This window comes from Etheostoma cragini, chromosome 3, assembly GCF_013103735.1.
Source record: "Etheostoma cragini isolate CJK2018 chromosome 3, CSU_Ecrag_1.0, whole genome shotgun sequence".
NCBI classification, from domain to species: Eukaryota; Metazoa; Chordata; class Actinopteri; order Perciformes; family Percidae; genus Etheostoma; species Etheostoma cragini.
In genome coordinates, this window is record NC_048409.1 from 8065600 (window position 1) to 8083337 (window position 17738).

The window sequence follows — 17738 nt, forward strand, 5'->3', positions numbered from 1 at the left end:
CCAGCCTTCATGACCATATGTGAGGGTAGGAACGAAAATTGCCCGGTAGATCGAGAGCTTTGCCTTCTGGCTCAGCTCTCTTTTCGTCACCGCGGTGCGATAAACGGAATGTAATACCGCACCAGCTGCTCCGATTCTCTGACCAATCTCACGATCCATGGTCCCCTCACTCGCAAACAAGACCCCAAGGTATTTAAACTCCTTCACTTGGGGTAAGGACTCACTCCCTACCCGAAGAAAGCACTCCATCGGTTTCCTGCTGAGAACCATGGCCTCAGATTTAAAGGTGCTGATCCTCATCCCAGCCGCTTCACACTCGTCTGCGAACTGATCCAGTGAGTGCTGAAGGTCACAGACCGATGACGCCATCAGGACCACATCATCTGCAAAAAGCAGCGATGAGATCCTGAGCCCACCGAACTGCAACACCTCCCCGCCCCGACTACGCCTCGATGTCCTGTCCATAAATATTACAAACAGGATTGGTGTTTTTAGACAGCGCTTTTCTTTTCTTGTCTTAACGACTTCTCAAAGCGCCATTACATATTACAGGAACCATTTACAATCACACACATTTCAACACTGTGGCCGAAGCTGTACAAGGTGCAACCTGCTCATCAGAGAAACACTCACACACATTTACATTCCGATGCACAGCATAATGACAAAAGATTTACATGACAAAGACTCTTATGTGGAATGTGTGGTTGATATGGTGCATAAATTCAGGTAGGAGTCTCATGAAAGAAAAATGTGGCTCAATGGGTGTTGTTAGTTCTTACAATAAAACAAAAAAACTAAATGGCAAAGAAATATGTTGGCTAGGGGTGCGGTTATGAGGCCTTTCAGGAGCTGGGATAACATAAGGGATTTTAATTAATCAAAAGTATTTTACCCAGCAAATACAGATCATGGCTTTGCTTAAAAAATGTATACTGTATACATACTGCATATATATATATATATATATATATATATATATATATATATATATATATATATATATATATATATATATATTATGTAAAGGCAAAATTGACCGTTCCTGAAAACAAAATTAGTTAAGCTGTGTATATTTTTAATGCAATTACTTTCAAAATCAGATGTTAAAAATCGTCTACACTAAATTGAGGGGTTCTAATATGGCTGCCACACGGTGTGTTACACTACCAAACAATCCTCTATTGAAATATAGTTCTCACTATTCCATCATGTAACAAATATATTTACATACAGAATAACAAAATCCTTACAAAAACTCTTATATCATGCAGCGACGCAGCAGAGAATAGAGCACGCTGTGTGCTGTGGTGTAAAGAGAAAAGCCTGTCTGACATCAATTTACTTTTTAAAAAAGCAACAAAAGACAACTGAATAATTCAACTGGCACTCCCTCATTAAATATAAGCTGACAACTTTGGGGGACAGCATGGAGGATGAGAGCAAAACAGGGACAGATGGAACCTTGGGATACGGTGTTGACTAATGGATCAAAGTCTATCTATACTGGCGTGTGTGTGTGTGTGTGTGTGTGTGTGTGCGTGTGCGTGTGCGTGTGTGTGTACAAATAGGTGAAAACAAACTACGGCAACACAAGGAGAGAGACGGAGAGAAATGAAGGGGAGCCACACTGTGATGCAAAATCAGAGGCACATGTTCTCCTGTTCTCCTCTGAGACTCTTTGTTGATCTTGCTTTTTGTGTGACGCATGCAGAAAGCCAGGCCCACCAGGGAAAAAGAGGACTTCATACCTCTAATTGCTCTTCTCCTAGAAAACATCACACTTTCTCCATCTATTCATCCATCCACAATTACAGCTTTATAATCTGCTGAACCTGCCTCTTGCTGTGTTATACATATTTAAGTAACATCACCGTCCCTATCATGATATGGAAATACTATAAAGTCCCTGTGTGTTCCTATGATGAGGCGTAGTATGTGTCTGACTGTGTGTGTCTGCTAATTAACAGCGGTAATTAAGAGGGAGGTGAGTAAATGATGGAGTCGAGGGAACATCTGTTTCAGCAGGAGAAGTGGGTCACAGTGGTGAGAAAACAGAGACAGACTGAGGCGTGCCACACACATCAGGAAAGGCCACGATCAAAATCCTGTTTTTTTCCTCTTTACTAAAGTGTGATTTGAGGTTCTGTGGAGGCTCAACGGAGATGTTACTCCGTAGGCTACGTAAGTGACCTGATGTTTATACTTTTGCCATTTCATGTTGTTCATGGAGAAGGAGAACCAGGAAATGAGTTAGGGGAAATGCAACGCTACCAAGCCACGGCCGCGCAGCGTGCGTAGCCACAACGTGTAGTTACATCTTTCGAGAGGTGCACATTACTGTTAATTTCATCAGACGAGACGAGACTAATTATTTTTGTCAACCACCTTTTTTTCCATGACGAAGACGAGATGATGACCAAACTCTAGCAATGCTTATCTAACATGTAAGCGCGGCGGCTGTGGCTCAGTGGTAGAGCGGTTGCCTGCCAATCAGAAGGCCGGTGGTTCGATCCCCGCCCCTGCAGTCACTGTCGAAGTGTCCTTGGGCAAGACACTGAACCCCAAGTTGCCCCCGGTGCTGCGCATCGGAGTGGGAATGTGTGTGAATGTTTATCTGATGAGCAGGTGGCACCTTGCCAGGTGACTAAGTATGACTAAACCTAAGATGACAATTGGCACAAGACTAAGACTAAGACTAAATTAAAAATAGGTAACAAAATAACACTAGTGCACGGGCTACAGCGTAGGGTCGGTATCTCCACGTACCTACCTACATAGTCACAGCCTAGGTTTGACGCAGAAGCATAAATCACACTTCACTATCTAAACTGTCTCACTAAAGTATAGACCACAGCCAAGATCATATTATCAGGTAGGGTTTTTTCCGTTCAGAAAAACTAAATTCTTTCTTCTAATCACCCCACTAATTATTAAAGATTTTTAAATCATAGATGATTAGCTCCACCTTGGTTACAGTAGCAACAAAAGATAAATGTGTTGTTTTGTGCATTCCATTTTTAGATTTTAAATATGTGCAGACTCAACAGTGAATGTATCTAACAGGTATTGTGTGTGTATGTGTGTATCACAGCTTAATATATGGTCTTTGTCTGATCCATAGTGCTCCATTGTTCTTTAGAAACACATCAATGAACCACACTGTTGCTCTGAGTGACATGTCCCTCCATCACCATCAACACACACACACTGTGGTTTATTAACACTCAAACCCACACACACCGTCTGTCACATATACTAATGTGGATTAATCGACCGCTAAAAATAGTTCCCAACAACTGCACTATTTGCTCCTGTTTGAGTAACATTTGATTAAAAAAAATAATAATAAAGCGAACAGCTGTTATAAGAATGACTAAGAAATTAAACAATGTATTTTTATCTTCAGTATGGACTAATGGGTCAAGGGCTGAGTACAAGAGACGGGGCCAGAGCCACAAGGGGACTAAAGTTGTATTGCTTTGCCCCCTCACTTTATCTAACAAAGATCTGCCAATCTGCCGACATTCTGTCTTTCAGAGTGTGTAGCAGGCGCAGCGGCTTTTTGAAAACATCAATCAATCACTTCTGTGATTGCTTCAACCATAGGTGGTCTTCCTCAGGTCAAGGTAAAGAAGTGAACATACACCAGTATTTATTCATGATGAAATGGCAAGTCATCAACTTCTGATTAAACATACGCCAGACAATATTCCCAGTCTGTATCTCTGTGTGATCACAACATGTTACATTCATATTATACTTATAGTAAAGATCTGTCTCCTATGATATATTTTACTTTGGCAAATAAATCAGCAATGTACATGTGCATAGGCATTGTCGCTTATGTCAAAAAGGTAATATAAAATGTTAATAATGATCTAAGCGCACGGCATGAAGCATATGGCGCAGGTGCGTTTAAGGGTGTCCAAATCCACTTATGCTAGTGTGACGGCGGAAAAAGGGTCCATACAACAGGCGCATGGTTCAAAAGGGTTGTACTTACTGTCTTCATTCATCATAGGTGTATTTTGCATAACATGCCGTAAATCAATCAGATTTGCAACGTTATATTTTTTTTACATGTAATCTTTTGTATGTTTGTGTGCTGCTACGCTTCCCTCTGTGTGTGTGTAACAAGCATGGTGTTCGCGCACTGTGCATGAACCTAGGTACATATTACTAATGTGCTGGTAAAATAACAATGAAATGCTGCATTACTGACTGCGCAATCACTTTCTGCTGCAGCAAGATAGCAATTTGCCAAGAATATACCTGAACACACCTCCCTGAAAGACCAGCACGCCCGGGTGCATTTGCTAATTAAATGACATGGGCGGCAGGCGGGAAATTGACAACTGCATCGAATAAAATTTAAAATTTTAATAAACTAAAAAACTAGCAAAGACACTTGCATCAGGTTTTGTGCCGTGCTGTACCAGGTGCAAGATAAGGTCCAAAGTTTCAACATGTTACACACTGTAAAAAAGAAACCCGTAGAAAAACAGCAGAAAATTATATATAAGTACAGTATACGCACATTTATGTTTATCTAAATAATGGAATATACTGTACATTTACAGTATATCCTCTGTATTTTGTACAGACATTTCTATAATTCCAAAGTCAAAATACAGAAAAACACCTGTGAAAAATGATAACTGACAATTCCTTCATGTTAACACAGTGCATAAGCCCGTATTTCTACTGACTTTTCTAAAAGTGCAGTGTCCTTACACTTTAATAATACCAGTATAGATATCCCAGTTGCCATCAAAGACAGACAGAAATAAGGTGTCAGCTCTCTCCAATCATATGAAGACAAAAAGATTAGAGAAGTCTTTCTGAACAGGTATCATATCAGATGACTTATTGGGAGATAATGCTGTGTTGTTTCATCATGTTAAATAGAGGTGTGGTCACTTATTTACTCTGGTTCAAACCTTGTATCAGTCTTGTCCATGTGTAATAATATTTGTTTGTCTTTTCTTGTGCATAAATTGGTGTCTTCTCATCTCTTCATCAGGCTACGCCAGTGAGCATGACGGGTTAAATGCAAACCACTGGTATATTAAAGGTTCCACGGCATAACAATTTCACTTTATGAGTTTTATTAACATTAATATGAGTTCTCCCGGCCTGCCTATGGTCCCCCAGTGGCTTGAAATAGTGATAGGTGTAGTAATCTACTCTGGAGAAAATGAAAAGCTGAGATGGGCCGATCTGGAATCCGAAAGGGGATTCCCCTTTCTCTGCTTTGCCCCCCAGAGAATTGGGCCCACCCATGAGAGAGAGACATCATTTCAAACGAGCAAAGTGGCAGTTGGCCTCCCCATTACCCCCCCACCTCTCCTCCTCAAAAGCTACAGAATCCTAAATGGCACATACTGAGGAAAGTTCATTTTGGGGACTGGCTCTAGTGGCTTTAATTCTGCACCAAGGCTGAAATTTGGGAAAGAGACATCAGATACAGTATTAGGGGACCACTAAGGTCTATATAAAAGCATCCAAAGAGCACCATGTCATGGGACCTTTACCATTACAACAGAAAGCATAGTAGTAGGCTTTGAAGCATGATTTGTATGTCATTAACCTTATTAGCATTGACACAACAGAAAGATCAGAGTTAGCAGGGTTCTCTGATACACTGACTTCAGGCCAGCGATAACAAATGGAGCGGCTACACTGTACGCTGTTAATCCTTCTGCAAATATTAGCTGATAGCGCAATTTAAAAGCAAATAACATCAACGTTACTCCTCCTGGAGCTGTGATGAATATAATGGTATAATAACGGATGTAACTGTAGTAAAAAAAGACCAGATTTTAATGAATCTAAACAATTCTTTCAGGAGATGGTATGGCTTAAACAGAAGCATGAATTTGGGGGTCCTCTTTTCTGTCTCCATTAAATTACAAGGTGGTAAGTTTGTGTGTATAGCCTTGCATTGCCAATCCTTCCTACCGCACTCTGGAGGAAGGAAGAAAAACGTGTGTTGACAATTGTCATGGGTGTCTCTAAGCGACAGTTGTGCGACAGAAAACTCAGATTGGACAGATAGTCTAGCTAGCTGTCTGGATTTATCCTGCCGATCTGAGGAGCAGTTAAACATAGTCCTTCTAAATCCACCGGAGTTTAGAACGCCAACACAAAGAAAGAGGAAGGTGACAAACATCTGGCCCAAAAGTGGAACATTGTGGATTTAGACTAGTCTAGAGTTAGAACTATTGGAATATCAGATGGACATACTATTAACTGTTCCCAGTTCAACCCTTTTCAATCTAACCACTGAGGAGACTATAAACTGTATTTAGAGTCACATTTCACTGCTGTGCTTCAATAATGATCAAGGGTCATCTAACATCCAACTCTCCCATGATGCAACACTATAGGGACTTTTGGAAGTTTTAATCATTTCATTATTCTTTATTTTGGGTAAAAACTATTTCAAATATAAATAAACACTTGGTCCTGAATTAAACTGTTTTTTTAATCTTTATTCAAATAGCTACTATTAAAGACAAGAAGAAAAAACATCAATATAACAGGGAGCTCAAAACCTTTGAACAGTTGTGTACATGAAGTCATATCACTTCTAAACCAAATTGCTGCTCCCAAAGGATCGCGTGACCAAATAACCTTTCTTGTAAAATTTTCCTATTTCCAACAACAACAACAAAACGCTACGATCAAATAAAATAAAATTTAAATAAAGGAAGTACGCATTGCAAGCACGTATATCTAATTTATTAAATTAGATATACAGTCAGAAATGGACCATTTTCACTCTACCCTCCGGCAATATAAAAAAAGGAAGGCCTTTTATCAACTAGCAAGTAGCTTACGTTAGTGGACTGTATGCCACTCATCAATAATGAATAAACTAAATTCAATAAAGAATTCTTTCATCATTTCCCCGAGAGTGATTGATGCAATAGATTGCACAAATGTTCCCATTTCTCCCCACAGCCTCAGTCTGAGACATGCCAGCGTCTCAGGGAGAACTGTGCAGCAGTCTCTCTTAATGACCAGACACAGATAAAACTATTAATGTAGTTAACTGTCAGCAGTTGTCTTTCACTAATCCACTTTAACCACGACAGCAACACAGTTACCTTTAATTGTAGTGCTTGTATTCTCATTATTTTAATTTGTTTTCCACAAGTACACACATTTTAACAGCTTAATCCATTTCCCAGCTATTTCCTATTGTGTAGTGGGCCAGGCTTAGTTGTGACAGGGTAATGTCATGTTGTGCTGTGCAAAAATCAGGATTTAGCAATACTTTGTGAATCTGTCTCGGATAACAGTTGGTGGATTGTATGGTCACAAATCTACTCAAACCAGTGTTGAACGTTCCATAAATAACACCCAAAGATGTGTTTCACTTCTAAGCGTATCGATTCAGTGATGTTTCATGTCATAGAGACATTTTTAAGATTTGAAACCAAGTTATTATTTAGGTTTGTTATTCAACAACAGTTTCTTCTGATAATTAACCTGTGGCTTACCAGAGTGCATAGATAGCTCTTGTTGCAAAGTTGGTGAGTACCCTCACAATGCTGAACCTGATTCATGAAAGACTCAAGTGGTCCTTATTGGGATAAACTGTATTACTTTATCAAATCAGTTATTCAGCAAGACAGGAGGTGGCATGACGGTGGTATGAGCTGGCAGAAAGAGTCCCGGCGGTGCAAAGCTAGAGCTAGAAAATAATGAGATGCGTGGGTTGTTTTTGCCATCACAACCATTGTAAACCTCATCCTCAGTGATGTTCTAGACCATTTCAAATGGAGGCGCCAGGCTTGAGCCACATGCCATTTCACGGGTGCCAAATCTTAGTTCTCTGTTCCCATGTCTGTCACTAGCTAAGTTTCCATCCACTTGCCAATCAAATTATCTGAAGTTCGGTAAAAAAACTTGTGCAAATAAAGCTGGTGAAAGTGTGTCTCCATCCAAAGGCTTTAAAGCAAATAAAAACCTGTGCAAAATGATGTCACATGCTGTTTTACGATAAAATTGGTATATCAAATTGATTTTAGACATTTTATGGTGTTTCCTTTAATTTTTGCCCAACATTCAAGCAAACATTTTTCTAGACAAAATGGATTGCGCCGTCTACCAACACATGATCAATATTGCAAAAGTTGTAATGGTGATTATGTGCTAGCTGCTAGTGACATATCAAGCTATAATAAGAAAAAAACGACGCATTCAACATATTGATACGCAACTTGCCTTTTTTTGTCCCTCTAGCACAGCTGCGAGACAACTCTTTTTTGAGACATGTCTTGGTGTTTGAGTGTCTTCAATTTACTCCGGAGGACATCCCATGGCTTATCGTAATCTTTGTGGGCCATTTCCTTTGCGAGTTCCTGATCAATTAAATTCAGAAAGTCTCTTGTCTCCTCGTTCGTCCACTTACCTCTATCTTTGTTGACACCCGCCATGTGTTCAAACAGAGCGGAAATACTGGGCGGAAATAAACTAAAACTTCATTGTTTTGTGGCGGGTTTTAACCATAAAATGTCCTGAAACTTAATTGCAATTCTTTATTTATTCGGCAAATAACGTTTCCATCATCGTTTATCGCATAAGCCGTATATCAATTAAGAGAAAATCCAATGAGACTGAACCCATTTAATTTGAGCAATATTCATTTATTCCATGAGGCATTTTTCATTCATCACCTAATTTAGATAAAAACGTGTGGATGGATAGCTATTGTCTCCCCTTTCTTGTGTCCCCTGTCTTGTGTATTTAAGTTTAGTCTTCCCCTTACCCCTGGGCAAGATCGTCTGTTCCATTGAGTCAGCTTTTGAGCGTTTCCCTGTATTCCTTGTGTTCCTGTTTTTTCCTGATTCCCTGATTTTCCTGATTCCCTGATTTTCCTGACCATTTGCTTCTTTTTGGACTTATCCTTTTGGATACTGTTACCCGTGAATTGCGATTTTGACCAGTGCATGTTTTGTTAATATTACATAATAAAACCATTGAAATTGCTACTTGAGTTGTGCATTGTGGGTCCATCTTTCTATTAGCTTGACAGTAATATTCATTTATTTATCACTGCAGATGAATAGTATTGAAATGTATTGAAATATTTGCCACAGTTAGGGGGTCCAGAGGGGACTCCGTCTGTAATCAAGTTTCCTGCCTATTCTCTGATCTGTACCTATGTATTGGTGGTACACATGTGCTGTAGTTTGAATGCACATAATTCTTAATTCTTAAATTCGTAAAAGTTTGCTGCAGAAAAGAGAGAGCTGTAGCTTAGCTCCAAGATGGCTGACACTCGACTCGCTTTGGGTAAAGAGTCCAACCCCCTATGGGCAGGGTGAAAACATAAATGAGGGAGGGAAGCACGGTCATTTGAAAACACCACCAGGTTTCTACTGATACAAAGCTTAATTTAAGTTTAGGTATGAGGATGGAAAACACTGCTGTGGGTCGTATTTCCTGCCACTGCTAATTGTGCTAATTTATGAAACGCTCCAATGGGATGTATTAAAGGGTAGGAACACATAACATATGTCGTTGTATGGCTTGGAGGAATTGTTTATTATTGCATTATTTATCCACCTTTTCTCTAGTTATTTAGGTTGCTCTTGTTGCTACCAATTACCTAATTGGTTCTAGATAGGCAAAGCTTAGAAAGGCCAAGGGCCAGAAAATTGTTGTTCTAAACAAAAAGTAGTGCATTTTAAAATTGCACACAGAAACAACGCCTAAAAATATAGAAAGACATTTCAGTAAATTGAATGACTCCATGACATTATGGCATTATTTAATCTGGCTAAACATGAAATAACAACTGTATTCTTTTCACAGAGGTTTCTTTTTTGTCAGCATTGAAACACTTTTGTGTTGTGGGCTTTTGCAGTTAAATAAATAGTTTTAAATCCAGCATAGATGCTAATGGAGTAGAAATAGAGACAACATAAAGTGAACACGGCCTTCTCTTTGTGAAAGAATGAAAGAAAAACTGCAGAAAAATAACGAGCCAGCGTTCACAACCCTGTCCTTGAGTCGCCCTGCAGCCTCAAGTTGCTATCACACAAGAACCACGGCTACGAACACAAAGGAGAGAGGCTCAAGATTAGGCTGGCTGTTTGAAAGGAAATTGAACATTGTGTCACAGCAACCAGGCAAGAGGAGTTCTATCTCTCTGTTTATTCCTTTTTTCCCTCAGGACAGCCAGGTAATCATTGTTTCACGGACAGCAGGAATGCAGATGGGTTCAGGGTACAGACTGCCTTCACAAAGACAGGGGTAACCTTGCATAGTTGCAGAAATAATAAAGGAGATCTTGAAAATGTTTTAAACTGCATGGAAAATTTAAAAAGAACATCGGACACTACGACCTGTAACTGCAGTTTCTACTGCTACAGTATTGCCATTATTTCGATGATGGGAATTATTACTAATTTACTAATGATACATGGATTGTAATAATATTTTGTTTATATGGATATTATGTTTTTCCAATTTGAATAAACTAGAGAAATGTTGGAATGGACACAGTTTTAAAAGAATACTCCACCGATTTAGCATTGCAAACATGTTACACTTTCGGACATAATGCAACTCCAATCAACGGAGAATGAGGTTATGTTAGCAGTGGTTAGTCTCTAGCCAGCAGCAGAAATGATCAGCAGGTTACAGAGGTCTGGTGAACTAATTTCTTTCTAACTCCACACCCCCACCTTTTTACTTTTTAATCTTGTGGCCTTCAGGCCAGAGTCTATTCAGAGTCTTCCAGTGTAAGTTAGGCATAAGAGCATCTCGACAAAATCCTCTGTTGAGTGTCTGATGGTTATTTATTTGTGTTTAGAATTAACCCCCTGTGAAACAATCACAAAATACTGTTTTATTTCTTTCATTTACACCTACACTTTTGCAAAGCACTCTATCTGTGTCACATTTTCATGAGGGGCTGAGCCCCCTAAAGGTCGGAGCCTAGAATTGCCCCTGGCAATATGTTTGGAGGACTTGTGGACCTGGGAAAAGGGAAATGGACTGTAAAGCATTGGCTTATAACTGAAAGGGTGCATGTTGAAATTGGTTGGGTAAATATATAAAGCTATTCCCTACTCTGTGCCTGAGAGCAAGGCACTGAAACAATGCTGTGTGGATGTAGTGACAAACCTGTTTGACTGCAGGGATGGAAAACCTTTCTTATGCATTTATGTAGGGTATATGTATAGAACTATATCTACCTCAATATATACTCTACTTACCAGCAGGATTAAATCCTCATTTTCCTAAGCAACAGAACACCCACTCACTTCATGGGTCTGCTGTTGTTTTTATTTAAAAATTCACCTCACCTATTGCAGTTTCATTATCAGCACAATCCCTACATGCCTGTCAGAAAATTGGTTTTGTGCAACACGCCTGAATGAGAGGAATGAAAAAGAAGTGATGAATGAGTAAGGTGGAGGTGTAAATGAAAAATATTTTTAGGCCCACTGCAGTGTACTGTATGTATGAACCAAAACAGAATGGAATTTACATTCTCAGGCCTGTGTGTCTTTGGAAATGGGGCTGAAGAGAATAAATTACATAGAGGGGAAATACAATATGTGTTTTTTCTCTAAGAAACTGCATGCAAAAAATGGTCTCTAAGATATCAAAATGAAGCAAAATTGAAAAACATGGTGATGGTATGATAATACCTTGGACTGTTCTAGGAAGCATACTGGGAATGCTGTAAGTACAAGGAATAATCCCAATAAACCAAGCACTGATCATGTCTCTTTTAGATTTAACATCATCAGGCAGAGAGTGACAGATTACATTTCACCAGATGAGTCTTTCATATCAGGATCCCATTTTAGCATTACAGGGTAACACTTAACAATACAGTAATTACTACAAATGTGTACTAACCATGAGTGGATGAATAAGGAACAAATCAGGGACCAGCTAATTGTAAGTAAGTACTATGAGCAACTCTGAATCAAGATCAAAATAATAGATAAAAGACAATGTTAAGTTACATGAGAAATTACTTTGAGCTATGTTAATAAAACTGTATGTAAGAATTAGATAGGTATCTTTGATATCTTTACATATGGAGAACATTCTTAATTGATTTTTCCTGATGAACGATGAAAGTAAACAAAATTAAAAATTAAAAATAAATTACTACTTAAAGCTGCAGTAATCAACATTTCACTATGTGTAATGTGAAAAGGGTCGTTAGTGGCAAACCAACAGATAATGATCAGACTGTGGAGTTCCTCACATCTCTGAGGAGGGTTAAGCAAGAACAGGACACGGACCTCAGTCTCCTGGGTGAAAGTACTGTGTTGTTTAACCCATCCACCACCCTAACCTGTGTCCTTATACACATTTTTTCATACTTCTCGCTACCGTTGACCCTTTCTTTTTTTTAAAGATTTTTTTTTGGGGCATTTTAGGCCTTTAATGGACAGGACAGCTGAAGTTGTGAAAGGGGAGAGAGATGGGGAGCGACATGCAGCAAAGGGCCGCAGGCTGGATTCGATCCCAGGCCGGCTGCGTCGAGGAGTAAACCTCTATACATGGGCACCCGCTTTACCAACTGAGCTATCTGGGTGCCCGTACCGTTGACCCTTTCAATGCTACGTTATCTTACAGATCAAGCTGCTGCTCAGCCCAATGCGTTCCATACAGACGCTTAAGGAGGATTTTGGCATCGGTATCTGATGCTGACACTGACCAATCATCAGTATTTGACGAGTTGTGAGTGAGAACGGGTTGTTTTGATTCAGTCTTACTTCTCTCATCAACAGTGTTCACAATGGCAGCAGCAAGCTTTCATATTAAGCCACTACTATACTACTGCAGAAGTCCCACAAGAGTTTGTGTTCTAATGTTTTTAGTAAGTAGGTTTGGTAGGACAATGCTTTATTTTGAAAATCATAAGTCCGCTTAAAATCTCATTATAACTTCACATCTTGTTGTATGATCATCAGATTCAGAATTTGAATTTAATTTTAATAGAAATGTAATGCTGTGTCTCGAAATAGTGCACTACTATACTTACACTCGCTATTTTGAGAACATAGCGCATACAAATGTAAGTTACACATGGGTCTTTTTGCTATAGTTGAATAGCCCCCTGTATGGCTTTACAACTGTTTAACCTTAAACCTGTATGTTGTGGTCTGCTGTATTCCCCAACCTGTTGTGTGTCTTCCCTTTCTTCCCTATGTGTTGTCTGTTTGCCGTGAGGGCGTTACCAGGAGATTCAGAGGCGTGGCTTCCATCAGAATTCCGTCTTCCACTCAGCTGTTCCTCATTACTCATCATCCCACCGCCATTCATAAACCCGGGCTGACCGTCTCCTCAGCGCCAGATCGTTACAAGCATTATTGTGGTAACTAGGCCCCAGTTGTATTCACTCGTGTTTACTTCTACCAGTGTTCTCTTACTTACCTTGTGTTTTCCTCACAGATCCGTCCGTTGTCCGTCGGTGCTGCCTGCCATCCTCTCAACCACCTACCCTCAGTCTGCGCCTGTGTTCGTACTCCTCCGCTTCCATTAAACCACCTGAACTGTACCCTGTCTTCGTGTATCTGTTATCTCTGTGGTTCTGTCTTACTGAAACGTAACACTGTATCTCACTCAGAACAACATGTATAGTTTATTTCCAAGTTTGTAAGTGTGTGGAAGCAACAGAGACACAAAGTAACACCACAGATCCCAATATCTTGTCATAATATGGGCACTTTAAGGTTACATGTGTTGTGGCATACATTAGGAGACCGTTGGTCCACTTCTACAAAATGAGTTTTAATGGTGAACATTTGGCAAAAACAAAATAAACAGGTAAAGTAGATAGTTTTGAAGTGAATATTCAGTGTGCGTAATCCTCAACAACCTTTGATTAAGACCTTCAGTAGTCACCAGAGTTGTAGTACTGATGTTCCTCAGGTGTTATTTCTACCTTGTGGTCTCATTTTAATGCCTTATGGGTGACGCAACTTTAGTGTAGACGGTGAAATATTGAGCTGAAGTTGCCATATGCAAATGTAAATTATTGATGTACAGTATAGAGCACTATTTAGTGACTCATTCCTTTTCAGTTAGTTGCAGATTAGTGTCGGACTTATTCCTTTGTAACTACTCAAACTGTTCCAAGCTGTATCAGTAAGAGATTCCAGTTCTGTAACAGCTTGTAAAGTTGATTTACTCCAAATCCATTAAGATCTTAATTCCTTCCAAAACAGTGTTTGATCTTTTACAGAAAAAAACTTTCATTTGTTATGTTGTTTTCCCCTTCTCTCTCTCTGTTAATAAGATGTTAACACAAGAGTAGTTTGACTCGATCAAACAACTCAGAGCAGAGGGTAGCCTGCAGAGTTTGACTAAACCTCCAGTCCTGATTTCTGACTGATGCTAGCTTTACAGCTATTTTTATGCCTTATGCATAGAGGATCCTCTCTCTTAAGCAAGGCTGAGGAGGAGGCTGGGTTTTACAAAAAAGCCCAGTGAAGAGTCAAGGGCAAGAAGAAGACACGGTACAAAGCTGTGCGTACTCTGCCAGCTGTACACGTTTATGTGCATGTGTGTGCGATTAAGCGTAAGTGTGTGTGTATGTGTGTGTGTCTTTGAGTGGTGAATCAAAGGCCTTATGTGCAGGGCTGCACAGAGCTGATAGCTGACGCATCAAACGTGGCCTACAGAAAGCAGAATAAAAAACACCCACATCAGTAAAAGCCCCGGCGGAGAGAATTTCTAAAGTGCAGCGCTGCACTGTGCACATCTAAAAGGCCTACCTCAGCCACAAACACACGTCTTAAATCCTAAGCCAACAATAGACGTGCTAGAGACTGGGGAGAGCAGACCTGTGTCTTTCACTCTGCAATCTCCAGCCTTTCATGCTTCCTGTCAGCAACACGTGTGTGCTAGGTTGTCAGGAGTAAAGGCCAAAGCCCCCACTATCTGTGAAGTTTAAAGCACTGTCAACTTCAACATCCACAAAATAATTCAAAATAATCATACTTCTATGTTTTTCATTGTTGCTATTTTAATTGAGAGAAATTAATTTAACATTTGACAGTGCATCTATAAGCAGGGCTCTCAAGTCTCACGCATTCACAGGGAGAAACACACATTTCAACCAGTTCGCACACCTTGTGTTTCTTACGCTGATTAAGGCACAAATCCACTGAAAGTGATAACTGACACGCTTCATTTGATGCATAAATCAGATTAGAATAGCCAATGTCACAAAAAGGTCGCCCTTAAGGCAAAGGTAATAGGTAATATACCTAACCTATCAATGGTTGCATTAGACTTTCTCCCTTGACGGACAGAGTCATAAAACTTCCATCATAGGCGCCGCTGCTGGAGAATTATGAGCGTGAGTCACACTATCATTAACATTCTCTGAGTTCAATTTATAAAAATAAAAAAAATTGCAGACTGTAGAGCAGACTTTTTTTTTCCTTCTACAGTCTTATTTTCACCAACAGGGCCCCGGACCCCCAGTGACTGAGAGGACAGTTAGGCTACATGTTAACTATGAAAACAAACAGTGGTGTTGTTGTGCTGCATTTTTTTATACTTTATGTTATAGTATTAATAAAAGACATACTATATGTTGCATGGAATGGTTATGATTAAGTGACATAGATGCTCAGGCTCAAGTTCTGCAATCCTACTGTAAGTGTTCAGCATTTATATTGAGCACAGCTGTTCAATGCACTCGTTTGGGGCCAAAATGTTTTGTTTTTTTTCGATACATTTTTATATTATTTACATTAAACAATTTTTTTATGTGGATACTTTTGTCTGTAATTTATCAGATTCACCAATTCTTATCCTTGAAGTGAAGAAAATACAGCAGTTTCTTTACACACATCTAGCTTTTGACCCACTTGCTTTTTCTGAAGAGTAGTGAATTCAGATCAGGGAATGGTGGCTCAGGTTTTTCACACCTTCACCCAGGTTGGCGGTGGCACAAACCATCACAACAAGATGACTCCGATTCCGTTAGCATTTAACTTTACGTTACGTTACATTACCAAGTCCCAAAGTAACGGAGGACTCCTATGCTATTAGTCCCTCCCAAATCGATCATTTTGTTGATAGTGCAGCAGGCTCGCTACAAATAACTTGCCCCTTTAAAAAAGAAGATAATAAAACAAAGACGGTTAGCTCCATGGTATAACACTGAAACTCGCAAATTAAAGCAAATATCGTGAAAACTTGAGAAGATCTGGCGCTCTACCAAACTTGTAAATTCCTGTCTAATCTGGCAAGATAGTCTTAAAACGTATAGGAAGGCCCTTCGTAATGCCAGAGCAGCGTACTACTCGTCATTAATAGAGGAAAATAGGAAAAACCCCAGGTTTCTTTTCAGCACTGTAGCCAGGCTAACGGAAGGTCACAGCTCTACTAAGCCAAGTATTCCCATAGCTCTTAGTAGTAACGACTTTATGAGGTTCTTCAATGATAAAATTATAACTATTAGAAGCAAAATTCACCAAGACATGCCTTTAACTGGCACTGACTTATCTCTAAACTTAGGAACCTTAGAAACAGCTGTAAAACCCGATATATGTTTAGACTGCTTTGCTTCACTTGATCTTTATCAATTTAATTCAATTATTTCTTCATCTAAGCCATCAACCTGCCTCTTGGATCCCATCCTGACTAGGCTACTTAAAGAAGTTTTACCATTAGTCAACACTTCACTACTGGATATAACCAATTTGTCTTTATTAACAGGTTATGTACCACAGGACTTTAAAGTTGCTGTAATTAAACCTCTTCTGAAAAAGCCAAACCTTGATCCAGATGTTTTAGCCAACTATAGACCTATATCTAACCTTCCATTTCTCTCTAAGATTCTTGAGAAAGCAGTCGCCAAACAGCTGTGCGACTTTCTGCATAGCAACAGCTTATTTGAGGATTTTCACTCAGGATTCAGAGTTCATCATAGCACAGAGACAGCACTTGTGAAAATGACTAATGACCTCCTAATTGCATCAGACAAAGGACTTATCTCTGTACTTGTGTTATTAGTGCTGCATTTGCCATACCATTGACGATTATATCTTATTACAGAGATTGGAACATTTAATTGGCATTAAAGGGACTGCTCTAAGCTGGTTTAAGTCTTATTTATCAGATCGATCTCAGTTTGTTCATGTTAACGATGAATCCTCTGTGCACGCCAAGGTTAGTCATGGAGCCCCACAAGGATCTGTGCTCACCCCTAATAGTTACTCTGGATGGCATCACCCTGGCCTCCAGCACCACTGTGAAGAATCTTGGAGTCATATTTGATCAGGACATATCCTTTAATTCCCACTTAAAACAAATTTCAAGGATCGCCTTTTTTCACCTACGTAATATTGCAAAAATCAGGAATATCCTGTCTAAAAATGATGCAGAAAAACTAGTCCATGCAATTGTTACTTCTAGGTTGGATTACTGCAATTCTTTGTTATCAGGCTGCTCGGAAAAGTCCATAAGGACTCTTCAGCTGATCCAGAATGCTGCGGCACGTGTTCTGATGGGAACCAGGAAAAGAGATCACGTTTCTCCTGTTTTAGCTTCTCTGCATTGGCTTCCTGTAAAATTTAGAATAGAATTTAAAATCCTTCTTCTGACCTACAAAGCTCTTCATGGTCAGGCTCCATCTTATCTTAAAGAGCTCGTAGTACCTTACAATCCTACAAGAGCACTACGCTCCCAGAATGCAGGGTTACTGGTGGTTCCTAGAGTCTCTAAAAGTA

General features: G+C 39.6%; 1 protein-coding gene and 1 long non-coding RNA gene across 3 annotated transcripts in view; one reads left to right on the forward strand and one right to left on the reverse strand.

The window, feature by feature from the left end:
* The window catches only part of LOC117941670 (seizure protein 6-like), a 301601-nt gene that overhangs the window by 130688 nt on the left and 153175 nt on the right, over positions 1-17738 (reverse strand). The window lies entirely within an intron of this gene.
* LOC117941685 overlaps positions 5073-17738 on the forward strand; it is a 17713-nt gene continuing 5047 nt past the window's right edge. The window contains exon 1 of the long non-coding RNA XR_004655953.1: positions 5073-5181. This is a non-coding gene — a long non-coding RNA (uncharacterized LOC117941685). The remainder of the gene's footprint in view (positions 5182-17738) is intronic.